The sequence below is a fragment of the Hippocampus bargibanti genome, linkage group LG06, assembly GCF_051943395.1.
Source record: "Hippocampus bargibanti isolate YZ-2025 linkage group LG06, ASM5194339v1, whole genome shotgun sequence".
Classification (NCBI taxonomy): Eukaryota; Metazoa; Chordata; class Actinopteri; order Syngnathiformes; family Syngnathidae; genus Hippocampus; species Hippocampus bargibanti.
The window spans coordinates 23,973,237-23,990,419 of NC_142739.1; the positions used below are offsets into that span (position 1 = coordinate 23,973,237).

The following is a 17,183-nucleotide window of genomic DNA, read 5'->3' on the forward strand; positions in this document are numbered from 1 at the left end:
GTTGACCCAAAGTACTTAAGATCCTCCACCTTCTTTATCTCTTGTCCCTGTAGCATCACTCTTGCACTTGGATCCCTCTCATTCACACACATATATTCAGTCTTGCTGTGACTGATCTTCATTCCTCTCCTTTCCAGAGCATGCCTCCACATCTCTAGTTTCTCCGCCACCTGTTCCCTGCTCTCGCTACAGATCACAATGTGCAATCTGCAAACATCATGGTCAAAGGAGATTCTTGTCTAACATCGTCTGTCAGCCTGTCCATCACCATAGCGAATAAGAAGGGGCTCACAGCTGACCCCTCCTACCTCCACCTTGAATTCCTCCGTCACACCGACAGCACACCTCACAACTGTCTTACAGTTATGGTACATGCCTTGCACCGCTCTGACATACTTTTCTGTCACTCCAGACTTCCTCATGCAATACCGCAGCTCTTCTCTAGGCACCCCGTCATACACTCTCTCCAGATCTTCAAAGTCACAATGCAATTCCTTCTGACCGTCTCTGTACTTCTCGATCAGTATTCTTAAAGCAAACACTGCATTGGTCGTACTCTTTTTTTGGCATGAAGGCATACTGCTGCCCCCACCGGGACAACATGCCGGCTATTTTATTCAGCTGATTCAGCCGCACTGTTTGCCTGCCGACAAGCGTGCAAGAGGCACTTCCCCCACCCGCTCTGGTTACATTCCTGGGCGGGTGGGGGAAAGCAAGAAGGCGGGGCCATCTTATCTCCTCCAATGGCAGACGTCTGATCACAAATAGATTTGCATAGTCCACCAGACCATCAATCAGATTTGTCCAAGTGCTATTTGCTATTCCTGAACCCAGTTTTCTGTGGATTTCTGCATATTCTGTCCATTTCTGCACAGAGCTGAGCAATAATCTCCCCCACCTTTTGTGGTGGAACCATTTTTATGCCCTAGTCAAACTGCATTGTGGTTTTGCTTGACACCTCCACTCTGGAACGTGGTCGCATGGTCTCCTACATATATGGGTCAATCTCCAAGACCTATTGCGTAGCTTCGGCTTCGCATATACTAAAATTGGAACGATACAGAGAAGATTAGCATGGCCCCTGCGCAAAGGGGCCATGCTAATCTTCTCTGTATCGTTCCAATTTTAAAATTGGAACGATACAGAGAAGATTAGCATGGCCCCTGCGCAAGGATGACACGCAAATTCGTGAAGCGTTCCGCCTTTTTATGAATTATAATAATTAATAATTAAAAAAAATAAAAAAATTTAAAAAAAAAAAATCTTATCCCGTGACTAAAAAGTGTCCTTGAGAGTTTTGAAAGATAATAGATAGCTGGATAGATAGCTGGCTATCCAATTAATAAAGAGTTAAAAAAAAAAAAAAAAAAAAAAAAAAAAAAAAAAAAGTTATTATCCCGTGACTGAAAAGTGTCCTAGAGAGTTTTGAAAGATACTGGATTGCTGGATACACTTTTCCTTTCATCCTAGCTGAAACCCTTCTATCACAAATCACACCTGACATTTTTCTCCAGCCGTTCCAGTCTGCCTGGACACGCTTCTTCACCTATTTTCCGCACTCTACATTGCTCTGGACAGTTGACCCAAAGTACTTAAAATCCTCCACCTTGTTTATCTCTTCTCCCTGTAGCATTTCTCTTGTACTTGGGTCCCTCTCATTCACACAAATATATTCCGTCTTGCTGCGACTGATATTCATTCCTCTCCTTTCCAGAGCATGCCTCCACATCTCTAGTTTCTCCGCCACCTGTTCCCTGCTCTCGCTACAGATCACAATGTGCAATCTGCAAACATCATGGTAAAAGGAGATTCTTGTCTAACATCGTCTGTCAGCCTGTCCATACCATAGCGAATAAGAAGGGGCTCACAGCTGACCCCTCCTACCTCCACCTTGAATTCCTCCGTCACACCGACAGTACACCTCACAACTGTCTTACAGCTATGGTACATGCCTTGCACCGCTCTGACATACTTTTATGTCACTCCAGACTTCCTCATGCAATACCACAGCTCTTCTCTAGGCACCCAGTCAGACGCTTTCTCCAGATCTACAAAGACACAATGCAATTCCTTCTGACCTTCTCTGTACTTCTCTATCAGCATTCTTAAAGTAAACACTGCATCCTTCGTACTCTTTTTTTTGGCATGAAGCTATACTGCTGCCCCCACCGGGACAACATGCCGGCTATTTTATTCAGCTTATTCAGCTGCACTGTATGCCTTCCGACAAGTGTGCAAGAGGCACTTCGTCCACCCGCTCTGGTTACATTCCTGGGCGGGTGGGGGAAAGCAGAAGGTGGGGCCATCTTGCTTCCTCCAGTGGCACACGTCTGACCACAAATAGATTTGCATAGTCCACCAGACAACCAATCAGATTTCTCCAAGTGGTATTTGCTATTCCTGAACCCAGATTTCTGTGGAATTCTGCATATTCTGTCCATTTCTGCACAGAGCTGAGCAATAATATCCCCCTCCTTCTGTGGCGGAACCATGTTTATGCCCTATTCAAACTGCATTGCGGTTTTGCTTGACATCTCCACTCTGGAACGTAGTCGCGTGGTCTCCTACATATATGGGCCAATCTCCAGGGCCTATTTTGTAGCTTCGGCTTCGCATCGTTTTATACACTTTTCCTTTCATCCTAGCTGAAACCCTTCTATCACACATCACACCTGACATTTTCTCCACCCGTTCCAGCTTGCCTGGACACACCTCTTCACCTTTTCCACATTCTCCGTTGCTCTGGACAGTTGACCCCAAGTACTTAAATCCCCCACCTTCTTTATCTCTTCTCCCTGTAGCATTTCTCTTGTACTTGGGTCCCTCTCATTCACACACATATATTCAGTCTTGCTGCGACTGATTTTCATTCCTCTCCTTTCCATGGCATACCTCTACCTCTCTAGTTTCTCCCCCACCTGTTCCCTGCTCTCGCTAAAGATCACAATGTCATCTGCAAACATCATCGACCAAGGAGATTCTTGTCTAACATCGTCTGTCAGCCTGTCCATCACCGTAGAGAATAAGAAGGGGCTCAGAGCTGACCCCTGGTGGAGTCCTACCTCCACCTTGAATTCCTCCGTCACACCGACAGCACACCTCACAACTGTCTTACAGTTATGGTACATGCCTTGCACCGCTCTGACATACTTTTCTGTCACTCCAGACTTCCCCATGCAATACCGCAGCTCTTCTCTAGGCACCCCGTCATACACTCTCTCCAGATCTTCAAAGTCACAATGCAATTCCTTCTGACCGTCTCTGTACTTCTCGATCAGTATTCTTAAAGCAAACACTGCATTGGTCGTACTCTTTTTTTGGCATGAAGGCATACTGCTGCCCCCACCGGGACAACATGCCGGCTATTTTATTCAGCTGATTCAGCCGCACTGTTTGCCTGCCGACAAGCGTGCAAGAGACACTTCCCCCACCCACTCCGGTTACATTCCTGGGCGGGTGGGGGAAAGCAAGAAGGCGGGGCCATCTTGCCTCCTCCACTGGCACACGTCTGATCACAAATAGATTTGCATAGTCCACCAGACAACCAATCAGATTTGTCCAAGTGCTATTTGCTATTCCTGAACCCAGTTTTCTGTGGATTTCTGCATATTCTGTCCATTTCTGCACAGAGCTGAGCAATAATATCCCCCACCTTTTGTGGTGGAACAATTTTTATGCCCTAGTCAAACTGCATTGTGGTTTTGCTTGACACCTCCACTCTGGAACGTGGTCGCATGGTCTCCTACATATATGGGTCAATCTCCAAGACCTATTGCGTAGCTTCGGCTTCGCATATACTAAAATTGGAACGATACAGAGAAGATTAGCATGGCCCCTGCGCAAGGATGACACGCAAATTCGTGAAGCGTTCCGCCTTTTAATGAATTATAATAATTAATAATACGTCTGTGTAAGCTCTCAGTCGTACAGGAGTGGTCCATCGATGAGAAGGTTTCTTCAGCCGTCATCTGTACAAAAGTGAAGGTTTCGGACGTTTCGCCTCCTATCCAAGAGGCTTCGTCAGCGAACTAAAGTCTGACTGGTCGTATCGGCCCCATTTATATATCCCTAATGTCCAGACCTGGTGGCGCCGGACACAGCTATGATAGGTCCCTACTCTCAGGTTGGGGGGGGCGCGGGACCCCCCCCTGTGGCCCCACTGATTGTTCCTACATTCCTGACTAACGATTGGCCTATTACCCCCACTCCCCCCGGTATCACCTCATCAGCATAACGACCCTCATCAGCATTGCGAAAGTTGCCTAACCTGTTTTGCCTGAGCAGGCTGTTGTATGAACGATCCAAATTGAACCTCACACCACCAGACAAGTTTAATGAAGGATTTTGTTGTTTTATAAGAATCGCCTCTTTTACCCCCCTTTCAAACCATCTATGTTCTTTCGCTAAGATTTTAACCTCATTGTCGTCAAATGAGTGGTTGCTAGCTTTTAGGTGCAAATGTACTGCCGATTGAGGCCCACTAGTATTATCCCTGCGATGTTGATAAAGTCTTTTTTTGAGAATTTGTTGAGTCTCCCCAATGTACTGCTCTTTACAATTTTCATTCTTACAATGTATGGAATAAACTACATTACTTTGTTTTTCATTTGGTAGCCTATCTTTTGGATGCACTAATTTTTGCCTTAACGTGTTTATCGGTTTGAAATAAGTAGGAATTTTATGTTGCCAAAGGACTCTTTGTAATTTTTCAGAAACTCCTGCAATGTACGGTACTGCTACTCCTCTCCTTTCAGAATCTTGAGAATTATTGGTTTTGTTCGCTATTCTTTCTTTCTGACATTTGTTGAATGACCACTGAGGGTACCCACAGTTAGTGAGTGCTCTCCTGATATGTTTTGACTCCTTTTCTCTACCTTCAGTGCTAGTTGGTATTAGTTTAGCCCTATGCTGGAGGGTTCTGATAACTCCTAGTTTATGTTGTAAAGGGTGGTTAGAGTCAAAAAGTAAGTATTGGTCAGTGTGCGTAGCCTTCCTAAAGACTTCTGTTTTTAGCGCTCTGTCCTCTTTTATAATTACTTTACAATCCAAGAAGGCTAGTTGGTTCTCTTGAATGTCCTCACGAGTAAATTTAATGTTGAAGTCTACAGAGTTGAGATGATCTGTGAAGGATTGAATTTCTGTCACTTCTTACACTCCTGTACGACTGAGAGCTTACACAGACGTATTGCTGCCAACTTTGGGAGAGACATCCTTCTGCTGGTACGTAACTTAGAAAAGGCCACCTTTAAATTAGCTGATTTAAAGAACCACCTCAGATTCAATCTTAGATGTAGACAGAGCCGGTTAATTCCTAAATGCTTGAAGCAAGCACCCCTGGAACCCGGATACTTAGCCGATAAAATGCAACAAAATTATACTAGGAAAATTCTAAATTTGCGAATTAGGAGACTTAACATAGAGATAAAAAACAAACAGTCAGAAATAGAAACTTATTATCAGCGATTACAAACTAATCTTACCCACAAAATCTATCAGGAAGTGTGTGAATTTACTAAATCCGGTTATATGAGGCACCACAGCAAAACCAAAGAGAGACAAAAGGGTAAATTTCAAAAATTACTTTTACTGAAACAATCTCAGCTACTGGTAAACACGCGTAAAATTAGGTATGAACAGTTTGCAAGGGAGAATTGGATCAAAAATTTGTCAGACAGAGATCTCTCAGAGACAGAAAAGGCGGTACTTACCAAAGGTTTAAATTTCTCAGTGACTCCTAAAACTATACCTACAATAGATTATATCACAGCTACTGAATCGGCTATTAAAAATAACAAACTTTCGTATGCAGAGGCAGATGATCTACGCATTAAAATATCAGCTCTTCTCAGTAGTGCCAAACTTCCTCCGTCCAACATAACATTAGAAGAGAGAAAGGCGTTAACCACTCTACAAAAAGACAAAAATATTACTATTTTGCCAGCAGACAAGGGCAGATGCACAGTGCTGCTCAACACATTGGATTATGAAGACAAAATAAATAGGTTAATCAGTGATTCTAACACGTATGAGCAACTAAAAAGGGACCCTTCCAATAGATACAAGAAAGAAATGATTGACTGTCTCCAAAAGCTAGAGAAAGGAAAACATATAGACAAACAGATGTATTTTAGATTATACCCGGGAGAGGCCACGCCATGTATCTATGGCCTGCCAAAAATACATAAAGAAGGGTTCCCCCTCCGACCCATTGTTTGTAGCATTGACTCCTCTACATACAATGTAGCCAAATATTTAAAAACTATTTTAGCTCCGTTGGTTGGTAACACAGAATACCACGTAGAGAACACCACAGGGTTTGTAGAGAGGATCAAAGACCTCATATTGGAACCTGAGGAAACTTTGGCATCATACGATGTGACTTCTCTCTTTACATCTGTCCCAACCCCAGCAGCAGTCTCAGTGGTGAGGACGAGGCTGCTGGCGGATGTTTCTCTGCATGAAAGAACCAAACTGAAACCGGATCACATCTGCCAATTATTAGAAATCTGCCTTAATACTACGTATTTTCAATTTCGGGAAAAATTTTATAAAAAAATCCATGGTTGTGCTATGGGCTCACCAGTTTCACCCATAGTGGCTAATCTTTACATGGAAGAGATTGAGAAACAGGCCCTCACATCCTTCCCAGGGACAAAACCTAGACACTGGTTTAGATATGTGGACGATACTTTTGTCATAATTAAGAAACAAGAAATTCAATCCTTCACAGATCATCTCAACTCTGTAGACTTCAACATTAAATTTACTCGTGAGGACATTCAAGAGAACCAACTAGCCTTCTTGGATTGTAAAGTAATTATAAAAGAGGACAGAGCGCTAAAAACAGAAGTCTTTAGGAAGGCTACGCACACTGACCAATACTTACTTTTTGACTCTAACCACCCTTTACAACATAAACTAGGAGTTATCAGAACCCTCCAGCATAGGGCTAAACTAATACCAACTAGCACTGAAGGTAGAGAAAAGGAGTCAAAACATATCAGGAGAGCACTCACTAACTGTGGGTACCCTCAGTGGTCATTCAACAAATGTCAGAAAGAAAGAATAGCGAACAAAACCAATAATTCTCAAGATTCTAAAAGGAGAGGAGTAGCAGTACCGTACATTGCAGGAGTTTCTGAAAAATTACAAAGAGTCCTTTGGCAACATAAAATTCCTACTTATTTCAAACCGATAAACACGTTAAGGCAAAAATTAGTGCATCCAAAAGACAGGCTACTAAATGAAAAACAAAGTAATGTAGTTTATTCCATACATTGTAAGAATGAAAATTGTAAAGAGCAGTACATTGGGGAGACTCAACAAATTCTCAAAAAAAGACTTTATCAACATCGCAGGGATAATACTAGTGGGCCTCAATCGGCAGTACATTTGCACCTAAAAGCTAGCAACCACTCATTTGACGACAATGAGGTTAAAATCTTAGCGAAAGAACATAGATGGTTTGAAAGGGGGGTAAAAGAGGCGATTCTAATAAAACAACAAAATCCTTCATTAAACCGGTCTGGTGGTGTGAGGTTCAATTTGGATCGTTCATACAATAGCCTGCTCAGGCAAAACAGGTTAGGCAACTTTCGCAATGCTGATGAGGGTCGTTATGCTGATGAGGTGATACCGGGGGGAGTGGGGGTAATAGGCCAATCGTTAGTCAGGAATGTAGGAACAATCAGTGGGGCCACAGGGGGGGGTCCCGCGCCCCCCCCAACCTGAGAGTAGGGACCTATCATAGCTGTGTCCGGCGCCACCAGGTCTGGACATTAGGGATATATAAATGGGGCCGATACGACCAGTCAGACTTTAGTTCGCTGACAAAGCCTCTTGGATAGGAGGCGAAACGTCCGAAACCTTCACTTTTGTACAGATGACGGCTGAAGAAACCTTCTCATCAATAATTAATAATTAAAAAAAATAATAATAATAATAAAAAAAATCTTATTCCGTGACTGAAAAGTGTCCTTGAGAGTTTTGAAAGATAATAGATAGCTGGATAGATAGCTGGCTATCCAATTAATAAAGAGTAAAAAAATATATATATTATCCCGTGACTGAAAAGTGTCCTAGAGAGTTTTGAAAGATAATAGATAGCTGGATAGATAGCTGCATAGATAACTGGCTATTTAATAGCTATATGTTAGCTAGCTTGCAAGCTTCCCATCTATTTGAGTTACTTGTGGGTTGAGTGAAATCTGGCGTGTGTGGCTGCCGCTGCTCACCCACAGAAAAACTCACCCTCCTGTGACTGTAAAGTGACCTTGAGAGTTTTGAAAGGCGCTTATATATGAAATGGATTATTATTGAAAGGCGCTTCAAAATTAAATGTATTATTATTATTATTATTATTATGTGTGTGAATGAGAGGGATCCAAGAGCAAGAGTGATGCTACAGGGAGAATAGATAAAGAAGGTGGAGTGTTGTAAGTACATGGGGTCAACTGTCCAGAGCAATGGAGAGTGTGGAAAAGAGGCGAAGAAGCATCTCCAGGCAGGCTGGAACAGCTGGAGAAAAATGTCAGGTGTGATGTGTGATAGAAGGGTTTCAGCTAGGATGAAAGGAAAAGTGTATAAAACGGTGGTGATACTAGCCATGATGTTAGGACTGGAGACAGTGCCACTGAAGAAAAGACAGGAAGCAGAGCTGGAGGTAGCAGAGCTGAAGATGTTGAGGTTTTCTTTGGGAGTGACCAGGTTGGATAGGATCAGGAATGAGGACATTAGAGGGACAACTCATATTAGAGGCTTTAGAGAGAAAGTCTGAGAGGCCAGACTGAGATGGTTTGGACACGTCCAGAGGAGAGAGAGTAACTATATCGGGTGAATGATGTTGAGCCTTGAACTGCCAGGCAGGAGACCGAGAGGAAGACCGAAGAAGAGGTTTATGGATGTTGTCAGAGGACATTAAGGTAGCTGGTGATACAAGAGGATGCACAAAACCGGGTTAGATGGAGGACACTTATTCGCTGTGGCGACCCCTGAAGGGAAAAGCCGAAGGGAAAAGAATAAGATTATTATAAAATTGGAATTATAAAGATCTAAAATTGTAACCAGTCTAGTGAGGTCAAGGACGAGGATGGAAATAGCCACACGTTGAAATATCTCCTGATTGTCTTTCATGAACAGTGGTGAGACATTTGTCGATTCAAAAGTAGTTTATAGTTACAACTGAAGTGGGTGTAACTTATTGTGATTATTTTTATAATACATTCTTATTATTTAAATACATTGCACATTAGAGGAATTTCTCGACATTCAAGTCGGAAATTGTGAAATTGGCAAGGGAGATTCAAGCGGAATCAGAAGTTGGATTATATAAGGTTTCTGCGCAAACCAGCTTCTTTCAGAATCAAGAGAGGGGGATTCTCCAGAGGAGAACTCCTGCGTACCCATAAGTCAAAGTCAGCTTTATTGTCAAATATGCTATATATTCTCCAACACCGACTGGAACATGTTCAGACAAGCGACCACCTACGACAACACCACAGATCTCCAAGAGTACACAGACTGTTACCTCCTACATGAGGAAGTGCATGGATGATGTGACTGTCACCAGATCTGTCACCATCCGGGCCAACCAGAAGCCATGGCTGACGGGCGAAGTCCACAGGTCCTCCGGGCTCGGAACGCTGCCTACAAAGCTGGCGATGAGCTGGGCCTGAGGACAGCCAGGGCCAACCTGTCACGCGGCATCAGGATGGCCAAGAGATGACACTACAGGAAGATTGCCAACCACTTCAGAGACAGCAGAGAGACCAGGAACCTGTAGCGTGGGATACAGATCGTCACAGACTACAAGCCCTCTCCACAGACCTGCGAGAACTCCACCACTCTGCTGAACCACTTCTTCGCCCGCTTCGAGGCAGACAACAGCACTGCAGCACAGAAGACCCCACCACCTCCCGGCGACCAGGTGCTGATACTGTCCTAGGACAGTGTCAGGCGATCCCTCAGAGGGACTAACGCATGCAAAGCCCCGGATCCCGACGGCATTCCTGGCCGTGTCCTGAGAGACTGCGCTGAGGAGCTCACAGATGTCTTCACGGACATCTTCAACACCTCACTGAGCCAGGCTGTTGTGCCCGTGTGCCTCAAAGCCACCACCATCGTCCCGGTCCCAAAGGAGTCATCCCCCACCTGCCACAACGACTACCGCCCGGTCGCACTCACTCCCATCTTCATGAAGTGCTTCGAGCGGCTAGTTATGAACCACATCAAGACTGCCCTCCCAATTAATCCAATTAATAAAGAGTAAAAAAAAAAAAGTGATTATCCCGTGACTGAAAAGTGTCCTAGAGAGTTTTGAAAGATAATAGATAGCTGGATACACTTTTCCTTTCATCCTAGCTGAAACCCTTCTATCACAAATCACACCTGACATTTTTCTCCAGCCGTTCCAGTCTGCCTGGACACGCTTCTTCACCTATTTTCCGCACTCTACATTGCTCTGGACAGTTGACCCAAAGTACTTAAAATCCTCCACCTTGTTTATCTCTTCTCCCTGTAGCATTTCTCTTGTACTTGGGTCCCTCTCATTCACACAAATATATTCCGTCTTGCTGCGACTGATCCTTTCCAGAGCATGCCTCCACATCTCTAGTTTCTCCGCCACCTGTTCCCTGCTCTCGCTACAGATCACAATGTGCAATCTGCAAACATCATGGTCAAAGGAGATTCTTGTCTAACATCGTCTGTCAGCCTGTTCATCACCATAGCGAATAAGAAGGGGCTCACAGCTGACTCCTCCCACCTCCACCTTGAATTCCTCCGTCACACCGACAGCACACCTCACAACTGTCTTACAGTCATGATGCATGTCTTGCACCGCTCTGACATACTTTTCTGTCACTCCAGACTTCCTCATGCAATACCACAGCTCTTCTCTAGGTACCCAGTCAGACGCTTTCTCCAGATCTACAAAGACACAATGCAATTCCTTCTGACCTTCTCTGTACTTCTCTATCAGCATTCTTAAAGTAAACACTGCATCGGTCTCATCAAAGACGGCGACGAGTCTGCGTACCGACCGACAACAAGTGGAGCAGCTGGAGCTCTGGTGCAGCCGTCACAACCTGGAGCTGAACACGCTCAAGACAGTTGAGATGATCGAACTGTGGGTACCCTCAGTGGTCATTCAACAAATGTCAGAAAGAAAGAATAGCGAACAAAACCAATAATTCTCAAGATTCTAAAAGGAGAGGAGTAGCAGTACCGTACATTGCAGGAGTTTCTGAAAAATTACAAAGAGTCCTTTGGCAACATAAAATTCCTACTTATTTCAAACCGATAAACACGTTAAGGCAAAAATTAGTGCATCCAAAAGACAGGCTACTAAATGAAAAACAAAGTAATGTAGTTTATTCCATACATTGTAAGAATGAAAATTGTAAAGAGCAGTACATTGGGGAGACTCAACAAATTCTCAAAAAAAGACTTTATCAACATCGCAGGGATAATACTAGTGGGCCTCAATCGGCAGTACATTTGCACCTAAAAGCTAGCAACCACTCATTTGACGACAATGAGGTTAAAATCTTAGCGAAAGAACATAGATGGTTTGAAAGGGGGGTAAAAGAGGCGATTCTTATAAAACAACAAAATCCTTCATTAAACCGGTCTGGTGGTGTGAGGTTCAATTTGGATCGTTCATACAACAGCCTGCTCAGGCAAAACAGGTTAGGCAACTTTCGCAATGCTGATGAGGGTCGTTATGCTGATGAGGTGATACCGGGGGGAGTGGGGGTAATAGGCCAATCGTTAGTCAGGAATGTAGGAACAATCAGTGGGGCCACAGGGGGGGTCCCGCGCCCCCCCCCCCCAACCTGAGAGTAGGGACCTATCATAGCTGTGTCCGGCGCCACCAGGTCTGGACATTAGGGATATATAAATGGGGCCGATACGACCAGTCAGACTTTAGTTCGCTGACGAAGCCTCTTGGATAGGAGGCGAAACGTCCGAAACCTTCACTTTTGTACAGATGACGGCTGAAGAAACCTTCTCATCAATAATTAATAATTTAAAAAAATAATAATAATAAAAAAAAAATCTTATTCCGTGACTGAAAAGTGTCCTTGAGAGTTTTGAAAGATAATAGATAGCTGGATAGATAGCTGGCTATCCAATTAATAAAGAGTAAAAAATATATATATATTATCCCGTGACTGAAAAGTGTCCTAGAGAGTTTTGAAAGATAATAGATAGCTGGATAGATAGCTGCATAGATAACTGGCTATTTATTAGCTATATGTTAGCTAGCTTGCAAGCTTCCCATCTATTTGAGTTACTTGTGGGTTGAGTGAAATCTGGCGTGTGTGGCTGCCGCTGCTCACCCACAGAAAAACTCACCCTCCTGTGACTGTAAAGTGACCTTGAGAGTTTTGAAAGGCGCTTATATATGAAATGGATTATTATTGAAAGGCGCTTCAAAATTAAATGTATTATTATTATTATTATTATTATGTGTGTGAATGAGAGGGATCCAAGAGCAAGAGTGATGCTACAGGGAGAATAGATAAAGAAGGTGGAGTGTTGTAAGTACATGGGGTCAACTGTCCAGAGCAATGGAGAGTGTGGAAAAGAGGCGAAGAAGCATCTCCAGGCAGGCTGGAACAGCTGAAGAAAAATGTCAGGTGTGATGTGTGATAGAAGGGTTTCAGCTAGGATGAAAGGAAAAGTGTATAAAACGGTGGTGATACTAGCCATGATGTTAGGACTGGAGACAGTGCCACTGAAGAAAAGACAGGAAGCAGAGCTGGAGGTAGCAGAGCTGAAGATGTTGAGGTTTTCTTTGGGAGTGACCAGGTTGGATAGGATCAGGAATGAGGACATTAGAGGGACAACTCATATTAGAGGCTTTAGAGAGAAAGTCTGAGAGGCCAGACTGAGATGGTTTGGACACGTCCAGAGGAGAGAGAGTAACTATATCGGGTGAATGATGTTGAGCCTTGAACTGCCAGGCAGGAGACCGAGAGGAAGACCGAAGAAGAGGTTTATGGATGTTGTCAGAGGACATTAAGGTAGCTGGTGATACAAGAGGATGCACAAAACCGGGTTAGATGGAGGACACTTATTCGCTGTGGCGACCCCTGAAGGGAAAAGCCGAAGGGAAAAGAATAAGATTATTATAAAATTGGAATTATAAAGATCTAAAATTGTAACCAGTCTAGTGAGGTCAAGGACGAGGATGGAAATAGCCACACGTTGAAATATCTCCTGATTGTCTTTCATGAACAGTGGTGAGACATTTGTCGATTCAAAAGTAGTTTATAGTTACAACTGAAGTGGGTGTAACTTATTGTGATTATTTTTATAATACATTCTTATTATTTAAATGAATTGCACATTAGAGGAATTTCTCGACATTCAAGTCGGAAATTGTGAAATTGGCAAGGGAGATTCAAGCGGAATCAGAAGTTGGATTATATAAGGTTTCTGCGCAAACCAGCTTCTTTCAGAATCAAGAGAGGGGGATTCTCCAGAGGAGAACTCCTGCGTACCCATAAGTCAAAGTCAGCTTTATTGTCAAATATGCTATATATTCTCCAACACCGACTGGAACATGTTCAGACAAGCGACCACCTACGACAACACCACAGATCTCCAAGAGTACACAGACTGTTACCTCCTACATGAGGAAGTGCATGGATAATGTGACTGTCACCAGATCTGTCACCATCCGGGCCAACCAGAAGCCATGGCTGACGGGCGAAGTCCACAGGTCCTCCGGGCTCGGAACGCTGCCTACAAAGCTGGCGATGAGCTGGGCCTGAGGACAGCCAGGGCCAACCTGTCACGCGGCATCAGGATGGCCAAGAGATGGCACTACAGGAGGATTGCCAACCACTTCAGAGACAGCAGAGAGACCAGGAACCTGTAGCGTGGGATACAGATCGTCACAGACTACAAGCCCTCTCCACAGACCTGCGAGAACTCCACCACTGTGCTGAACCACTTCTTCGCCCGCTTCGAGGCAGACAACAGCACTGCAGCACAGAAGACCCCACCACCTCCCGGCGACCAGGTGCTGATACTGTCCTAAGACAGTGTCAGGCGATCCCTCAGAGGGACTAACGCATGCAAAGCCCCGGATCCCGACGGCATTCCTGGCCGTGTCCTGAGAGACTGCGCTGAGGAGCTCACAGATGTCTTCACGGACATCTTCAACACATCACTGAGCCAGGCTGTTGTGCCCGTGTGCCTCAAAGCCACCACCATCGTCCCGGTCCCAAAGGAGTCATCCCCCACCTGCCACAACGACTACCGCCCGGTCGCACTCACTCCCATCTTCATGAAGTGCTTCGAGCGGCTAGTTATGAACCACATCAAGACTGCCCTCCCAATTAATCCAATTAATAAAGAGTAAAAAAAAAAAAAAGTTATTATCCCGTGACTGAAAAGTGTCCTAGAGAGTTTTGAAAGATAATAGATAGCTGGATACACTTTTCCTTTCATCCTAGCTGAAACCTATCACAAATCACACCTGACATTTTTCTCCAGCCGTTCCAGTCTGCCTGGACACGCTTCTTCACCTATTTTCCGCACTCTACATTGCTCTGGACAGTTGACCCAAAGTACTTAAAATCCTCCACCTTGTTTATCTCTTCTCCCTGTAGCATTTCTCTTGTACTTGGGTCCCTCTCATTCACACAAATATATTCCGTCTTGCTGCGACTGATCCTTTCCAGAGCATGCCTCCACATCTCTAGTTTCTCCGCCACCTGTTCCCTGTTCTCGCTACAGATCACAATGTGCTATCTGCAAACATCATGGTCAAAGGAGATTCTTGTCTAACATCGTCTGTCAGCCTGTTCATCACCATAGCGAATAAGAAGGGGCTCACAGCTGACTCCTCCCACCTCCACCTTGAATTCCTCCGTCACACCGACAGCACACCTCACAACTGTCTTACAGTCATGATGCATGTCTTGCACCGCTCTGACATACTTTTCTGTCACTCCAGACTTCCTCATGCAATACCACAGCTCTTCTCTAGGTACCCAGTCAGACGCTTTCTCCAGATCTACAAAGACACAATGCAATTCCTTCTGACCTTCTCTGTACTTCTCTATCAGCATTCTTAAAGTAAACACTGCATCGGTCTCATCAAAGACGGCGACGAGTCTGCGTACCGACCGACAACAAGTGGAGCAGCTGGAGCTCTGGTGCAGCCGTCACAACCTGGAGCTGAACACGCTCAAGACAGTTGAGATGATCGTGGACTTCAGGAAACATCCATCACCACAGCTACCCCTCACACTATCCAACTGCCTTGTGTCAACCGTTGAGACCTTCAAGTTTCTGGGAATCACAGTCTCCCAGGACATGAAGTGGGAGGTCAACACCAACTCTATTCTGAAAAAGGCCCAACAGAGAATGTACTTCTTGAGGCTGCTAAAGAAGCATGGCCTGCCACAGGAGGTGCTGCAACATTTCTACACGGCTGTCATCGAATCCATCCTGTGTTCTTCCATCACCGTTTGGTTCGGGGCCGCCACAAAAATGGACAAAATCAGACTTCAACGGACAGTTAGGACGGCGGAAAAAATCATTGGCACCGCCCTACCCACTCTCGAGGACTTGCACACTGCAAGAATCCGAACAAGGGCGCGGAAAATCCTACTGGACCCTCCGCACCCTGCCCACCACCTTTTCCAGCTACTCCCCTCAGGCAGGCGCTACCGATCCATGCGCACCAAATCCAGCAGACATTTAAACAGCTTCTTCCCCCAAGCCATTAACTCTTTGAACTCTTCAACAGTAGCCAAAATGGAACTGTATAGTGCAACTTAGCAGTTTTTTTGACGACGATACTTGTGCAGCGTGTTCTACCGGAAACAAATTCCTTGTGTGTTCTACATACTTGGCAATAAAGATGATTCTGATTCTGATTCTGATCCTTCGTACTCTTTTTTTAGCATGAAGCTATACTGCTGCCCCCACTGGGACAACATGCCGGCTATTTTATTCAGCTGATTCAGCCGCACTGTTTGCCTGCCGACAAGCGTGCAAGAGGCACTTCCCTCACCCGCTCTGGTTACATTCCTGGGCGGGTGGGGGAAAGCAAGAAGGCGGGGCCATCTTGCCTCCTCCACTGGCACACGTCTGATCACAAATAGATTTGCATAGTCCACCAGACAACCAATCAGATTTGTCCAAGTGCTATTTGCTATTCCTGAACCCAGTTTTCTGTGGATTTCTGCATATTCTGTCCATTTCTGCACAGAGCTGAGCAATAATATCCCCCACCTTTTGTGGTGGAACCATTTTTATGCCCTAGTCAAACTGCATTGTGGTTTTGCTTGACACCTCCACTCTGGAACGTGGTCGCATGGTCTCCTACATATATGGGTCAATCTCCAAGACCCATTGCGTAGCTTCGGCTTCGCATATACTAAAATTGGAACGATACAGAGAAGATTAGCATGGCCCCTGCGCAAGGATGACACGCAAATTCGTGAAGCGTTCCGCCTTTTTATGAATTATAATAATTAATAATTAAAAAAAAATAATAATAATAAAAAAATCTTTTCCCGTGACTGAAATGTGTCCTTGAGAGTTTTGAAAGATAATAGATAGCTGGATAGATAGCTGGCTATCCAATTAATAAAGAGTAAAAAATAAATAAATAAATAAATAAATAAATAGTTATTATCCCGTGTGACGGAAAAGTGTCCTAGAGAGTATTGAAAGATAATAGATAGCTGGATAGATAGATAGCTGGCTATCCAATTAATAAAGAGTAAAAAAAAAAAAAAAAAGTTATTATCCCGTGACTGAAAAGTGTCCTAGAGAGTTTTGAAAGATAATAAATAGCTGGATAGATATCTGGCTATCCAATTAATAAAGAGTAAAAAAAATAAATAATAAAAATTAAAAAAAAAATAAAAAAAATAAAAAAGTTATTATCCCGTGACTGAAAAGTGTCCTTGAGAGTTTTGAAAGATAATAGATAGCTGGATAGATAGCTTGCTATCCCATTAATAAAGAGTAAAAAAAAAAAAATAATAAAAGTTTAAAAAAAATAAAAAAAAAAAAAGTTATTATCCCGTGACGGAAAAGTGTCCTAGAGAGTTTTGAAAGATAATAGATAGCTGGATAGATAGCTGCATATATAACTGGCTATTTATTAGCTATATGTTAGCTAGCTTGCAAGCTTTCCATCTATTTGCGTT

General features: G+C 44.0%; 1 protein-coding gene, 2 non-coding genes and 2 pseudogenes across 3 annotated transcripts in view; 3 read left to right on the forward strand and 2 right to left on the reverse strand.

Annotated features, from left to right (window-relative positions):
* The window catches only part of osbpl3b (oxysterol binding protein-like 3b), a 54,368-nt gene that overhangs the window by 2,796 nt on the left and 34,389 nt on the right, over nt 1-17,183 (reverse strand). The window lies entirely within an intron of this gene.
* LOC148896882 (U6 spliceosomal RNA) lies at nt 1,044-1,143 on the reverse strand (annotated as a pseudogene).
* Nucleotides 1,112-1,208, forward strand: LOC148896883 (U6 spliceosomal RNA; annotated as a pseudogene).
* LOC148896884 (U6 spliceosomal RNA) lies at nt 3,775-3,880 on the forward strand. Its single transcript, XR_016115460.1, has one exon. It is a non-coding gene; the product is annotated as a U6 spliceosomal RNA (small nuclear RNA).
* Nucleotides 16,380-16,485, forward strand: LOC148896885 (U6 spliceosomal RNA). Its single transcript, XR_016115456.1, has one exon. It is a non-coding gene; the product is annotated as a U6 spliceosomal RNA (small nuclear RNA).